The sequence below is a fragment of the Trichechus manatus genome, unplaced genomic scaffold (assembly GCF_000243295.1).
Source record: "Trichechus manatus latirostris isolate Lorelei unplaced genomic scaffold, TriManLat1.0 scaffold00009, whole genome shotgun sequence".
In the NCBI taxonomy this organism is placed as follows: domain Eukaryota; kingdom Metazoa; phylum Chordata; class Mammalia; order Sirenia; family Trichechidae; genus Trichechus; species Trichechus manatus.
Window position 1 is genome coordinate 23,348,478 of NW_004443945.1, and position 5,985 is coordinate 23,354,462.

The 5,985-nt window shown below is 46.6% G+C and overlaps 1 protein-coding gene across 1 annotated transcript in view; it reads right to left on the minus strand.

Moving 5' to 3' along the window:
- PLEKHF2 (pleckstrin homology and FYVE domain containing 2) overlaps positions 1–1,543 on the minus strand; it is a 24,114-nt gene extending 22,571 nt beyond the window's left edge. Inside the window, exons 1-2 of the mRNA XM_023726059.1 lie at positions 1,486–1,543; positions 315–387 (exon numbers count right to left, since the gene is read on the minus strand). The gene's annotated coding sequence lies outside the window, so the exon portion shown is untranslated. The remainder of the gene's footprint in view (positions 1–314; positions 388–1,485) is intronic.
- Between the last annotated feature and the right edge of the window lie 4,442 nt (positions 1,544–5,985).

Here is a 5,985-nt window from a genome sequence, read left to right on the forward strand (position 1 = left end):
CAAGAGCAGCCGCTCGCCGGTGACTTCCCCGCCCCTCCTGTCGAACCCGACAACGGCTGCCTGGACTGGTTCTCGCCCCTGCGCGTGCACGGGCGCGCCCCCACCCACACGCCAGGCGCGAGCGCGCGGACACGAGCACACCCACACCGCTCGCTCCCCGCCCTTTCTCGCCAGTTCCTTCGCCCCGCCCCTCCCGCCCCGCGCGACGCGCCGGAGGGGGCGGGGCCAGGAGCGGAGGCCACGCCCTCTAGGCGTCCCTGGAGAGGGATTTGTTTCCGCGCGCCTTTTGGGGACGCGCGCCCCGGTGCCATTACCTTACTTGCCTGGACTGGCTCGGGCAAGATCTTGGAAAAGACTGTTCAGCCTTCTACGAAGTTCTCGAGGAAGCTGGAAGAATGAAAGGGAGATGGTGACTCCGAACAGGCCTCCCCAGGGAACTGAAGAACTTTCCGCAGCCAGGAAAGAAAGACTTTGCATTTAGATGCCCAAAGGCGTCTGGGCAGACATTTCTCTGCTCCTCCCTTTTAGCGCCACGATCCTGCTGTCATCCTCCATTTGCTTTCTCTGAAATCTTCCTCTTTTGAAACCAAGGGAGCTGCGACTGAAACACACATACCCACATACCCCACGCAGGTCTTTGAGTGCGTGACTTTTTCCCGCTTTAGAAGTCTGGTCTTTCCAAAACTTTCTCTGTCTCCACAAAACCTCATCAACCTACTTTGCTCCTGTAAACTGTGATGATAGGACAGTACATCAGGTTAAGTATGACCTTTTTCATTTATATCACAGCTACTGTTTGCTAAGCGCTCTAGTGGATGCTTGGAGAAATAGCAAAGGTGTCTAGGGCGGGGATGGGGGTTCGGAATAAGCACACTCACTTTAAACAAAGAGTATGTAGGTGGATATTAACCAGTTGCTATCGAGCTGATTCAGACTTATGGGAACCTTGTGTGTTTCAGAGTAGAACTGCGCTTCATAGGGTTTTCAAGGCTGTGACTTTTCAGATGGAACCCTGGTGGTGCAGTGGTTAAGAGCTTGACTGCTAACGAACCAAAAAAAGGAAAAAAAACCTGTTGCCGTAGAATGGATTTCAGCACATAGTTATCCTAGAGGACAAAGTAGAACTGCCCCATAGGGTTTCCAGGGAGTGGCTGGTGGATTCAAACTGCCGACCAGCCGAGCTCTTAGCCACTGCACCACAAAGGCAGTTCAAATCCACCAGCCACTCCTTGGAAACCCTATGGTGCAGTTCTTCTCTGTCCTGTAGGGTCGCTGTCAGTTGGAATGAACTCGATGGCATAGTTGACCTTTCAGAAGCAGCTCACCAGGCCTTTCTTCCAAAGTATGTCTGGGTAGGTTCAAACTGCCAACCTTTTGGTTAGTAGTGAGCTCTTAACTGTTTGCACCACCCAGGGACTTCAGGTGGAAATCATATTTTGGTAAATTTTCTATTTCCCACTGACCTGTCGCTTCAGAGATGTTTACCTTTCTTTGATTGCTCTTGAATTAGATTCATCACCAACCAAGCTGCACACAGAGGAGCAGCCTCAAGCTAGTGGTACCGAGGAAAAATCGGCAGGTCTTGGTTCAGCCCCTCTTTCTCTCCACCTGCTCTTCTGCGTGGGATTCTCCCTCTCCAGACCTCTTGGCGCCCATTCTCCCCTATTTCAACATCTGGGAAACAAACAAACAAAAAAAAAAATTTTAAGTTAGTAACTAGAACAAAACTGGCAAGGATGAACGATCTTTTTTTAATTGGGAAAGTTATAGATCACAAACAAAAAGATCTCTACAAGTGTTAGCTATAGTTGTGTGGTGCAGTGAATTACTTAATATGGCCCTTCTAGCCATGGTCTTTGTGACTCCAACATAACGATTGGATGAGACTATGCAAATAAGGTGCTTGTGGCCCACCAAGGGGATTGGACAGCTTGCTAATAATGCAAATAAGGTGCATGGAACCCCTGTGGGGTGGGACCATGCAAATAAGTTGTATGGAACCCAAATGAGGGGATTGGTCCGTTTTGCCATCCCGCTAGGCTTAAAATGAGCCATCCCAGAGGCGGAAAGGGGGGACCTCACTACCACCCTGCACTGAGAACCTCCTAGACCCGGGAGATAGAGCACTGTAACACCGGAGACGGTGCAAGACGGTGAGAAGTGGTGGCAGAGAAACTCCAGTGGCAGAACCAGAAGACCAGCACAAGATGGCACAGTGGGCTTCCGGGCCTGTGGAACAAGACAGTTACCGTGGGTGTGCCTATGCACTGGAGTAAGAGAGGTGAATGCCTTAGAGCAAGGGGTTTCCTGGCAGAGTGGGGTGCCTCTGGGCACTTGTCAATGGAGCTAGGCTTTCGACCCACAGAGCGAGAGCTGAGTGCCTTCCAGCCGAGGGTTACTGACAGAGTGGTATACCTCCAGGCACTTATCAATAGACCTAAAGAGTTTAGTAACACCTGCCAGAGCAGGGCAGCGGCCAGGCGGAGGGGCTGAGGGGCCTAGGGCCAGAGAGAGGCCTGCCTGTGGGCACAGCTGAGAAGAGGCTGTCATGATCAAAGAACTGTATCCTGAGTCATTCCTAATCCTGAATTGTAACCTGTTACTTCCTTAATAACCCCTATAACTGTGAGTATGGTCTACGAGTTGTGCGTGGCCATTGCAACCAGTTATTGAACCCAGCAGAGAAGTAGAGAGTGCTGTGGGAGGGATGGCTGGTGTCAGAATTGGTAAAGATGGCAGAGAGAGGAGGCATGTCTGACCTCCACCTCATAGGAATCAGCCTTGTGTTGTTGATCTTGATTCTCCTTCCGCTTGTGAAGTTAGGTGAGGAGGACTGACACCCCGTGCCATTCTTATAAGTTGTCCCTGTAGACAAGTACAGATGTTCCCAGAACAATTGTCTCAACCATCACGCTACCCACCTTCATTCTGCCTCGTGCCCCTCTACATGCAAAGCGACAACTATCACTGGAAAAGAGGCTGGACTAGATCATCTCTAAAATCTCTTCAAATTTTGAGATTAGGAGTTGCCATGTTTGATTGGTTGCCTAAAGTTTAATCTATACCATTAGTCAGCAAACATTTTTGGTTACTCACCCCATCAGTAAAAATACTCCCAACTCCCTTACCCCGGCTCAGTTATCTAGTGCTGCTATAACAGAAATACCGCAAATGGATGGTTTTAACAAAGAGAAGTTTATTTCCTTACAGTAAAGTAGGCTAAAAGTCCAAATTCAGGGTGTCAGCTCCAGGGGAAGGCTTTCTCTGTCTCAGCCTTCTCATCAGTGTTCCCCCAAACTAGGAGCTTCTCTGCGCAGGGACCCCAGTCCAAAGGACGCGCTCTGCTCCCGGCACTGCTTTCTTGATGGTGTGAGGTCCCCAATTCTCTGCTTGCTTCCCTTTTATCCCTTGAGAGATAAAAGGTGGTGCAGGCCACACCCCAGGGAAACTCCCTTTACATTGGATCAGGGATGTGACCTGGGTAAAGGGGGTGTTACAATCCCACCCGAATCCTCTTTAACATAAAATTACAGTGACAAAATGGAGGCCAACCACACAATTCTGGGAATCATGGCCCAGACAAATTGATACATACATTTTTGGGGGGACATAATTCAAACCATGACACCCCCCCCATATACTTATTTATCTTAAGGTAAAGCACATGGCCACCACTAATCTGTCAGTTTGTCCTACTGTGGTGGCTTTCATGCTGCTATGATGCTGGAAGCTATGCTATTTGTATTTCAAATACCAGAGGGTTCACCCATGGTAGACAGATTTCAGTGGAGCTTCCAGACTAAGACAGAAGAAGCCTAGAGATCTACTTCCAAAAATCAGCCAATGAAAACCCTATGGATTACAACAGAATATTGTCCAATGTAGTGCTGGAAAATCTCCCCCTAGGTTGGAAGGCACTCAAAATACACAGTGGCCGCAACAATGGACTTGAGCACATCAGTGATCATGAAGATGGTGCAGGACTGGGCAACGTTCTGTTCTGTTGTATGTGGGATTGCCATGAGTCAGAGCCAATTCAGTAGCAAATAACAACAACAACAACAAATCACATGGACTTAGAAACCAGACTGACGGTACTGAGATTCTGGCTTTGCCACCAGCTACCTGTGTCCTTGGGCACATCCAAATACTTAGTTTCTTCATTTGTAAAATGGAGATAATAAAAGTATCTACCCCACAGTGTCACTATGAAGATTAAATGAGTTAAGCATAGTGCCTGGCACATGGTAAGTGCTATATATATGTTAAATAAATAAAAATTACTATATATATGTATATGCAAAACCAAGAAGGGCAAGGGGCTCAAAGTCACTAAAAGGCAGTAGGTTCAACTTCAAACTCAGACTTGTAACTATGGGATCTTGTTCAAATCCAGTGATCAAGATCTCTCTCTGAACATCACATTTCACCTCTAAAATGAAGATAAAAGTAAGAACTACCTTATGGACTGTTGTGTGGAGGAAATGAGATAACATGTATAAAGTGTCCGGCAGAGTGCCTAATACATACAGAGGAACCTGGAAATGTTAAATTTGAGTTTAAATTAACCCAATTCTATAAATCAAAAAGGTAAAGAAGATATTATTATCCTTGATTCTATGGGTAAGTTTTTCAAGGACATTTGTTTGGAAAAGAGATGAGTTTGGTTAAACTTTTACTAGAAAACAGAGCATTCAAGAGAAGATGGTAAATACTTGGATTTTAATTACTCCTTGCCTTATTTTTCCCCTCCACCCATAGACTCTGATCTTCTTCCAGTCTTGTCCATCTCAGTAAAATGGCACTGTTCTCCACAAACCTGGTAAGCTATCACTGTCTCGTCCCCTTTTTCATCCTCTTCACCCAATCCTTTTGCCTCCAAAGCACTTCGTCTGATCTCTTCTCTTCCCTTCTTCCTCCTCCATACAGGGACCACACAGGTTTGTGTCATTTCCCTATCTAAACCCTTAAATGACTCCCCATCGAGGACGCCATGCACAGGTTGTACAGAGAACAACCCTGTGGGAGTATGCCTTCCACATCGGAGGCATTGTAAATTTTATATTTATTAAAAAAATGTCTGGCAGATTTCAGTGAAATGCCATGTTCGAACAAAAGTCTATTACAACAATTTTCCAACAGATGGAAGTGTTTTGAGAAGTGGATGCCTTTTTCTAATTTGCCCATAGATGCCATATGGGTTAGGAGCATTGCATTGCTATTTCACTCAGAACAAAATGCTAACTCATCACCATGTTCTACAAGTCCCAGCAAGACCCAGCCGTTGGCATTTTCTCCACCTTAAAATTATATCAAGTTCCATCAACTTACAGTCACACTGAGCTTCTCTCAGTTTCTAAAATACATCAAGCTTTTTTGTGCTATGAGGTCACTGCCCTTGCTACCCCTCTACCTAGACAGTCACAACCCCACCCCTCCCTACCCTTTACATAATTGTGGTTCCTTGTCATGTTACTGGCTTTAGAGAAGTCTTCCCAGACCACTGTGCCTGAGAGAGTGCCCCTGTTAGTTAGGTCACTGCCCTCTGTTTATTCCCCTCCCAGTTCTTGTAGATCTCCCTACAGACTGTAGGCTCATGAGGGCAGGGCCCTCATTGTCCTGTTCTTCTTGCTTTCCCCAGGCGCTACTCTAGTGTCCGCCACAGAGCAGGAGTGTGTACCAAATTGTCAGTGGTCAACTTGGCGATATCATCACCCCATTTTACATTCTCCTCTGCACTGTGGGAGAAAGCCTAGAACTGTGTTTTCCAGAGGACTTTTCTCTGAATGGTTCTAGGTTAAATTCTGCCAATGGAGACACATCTGTGGGATCTATCTGAAAGGCAGAAAAAAGGAGAAACCATTATTCCCCAGGATAGCTTCAAGCAGGCAGCTCAGATCATAGGGGGCTATTCCCTAAACTTCTGGAAAAATATCAGACAAACTTAAAAAGACGAATTTTTTAAAAGATGGTGGTGGAAAGCTG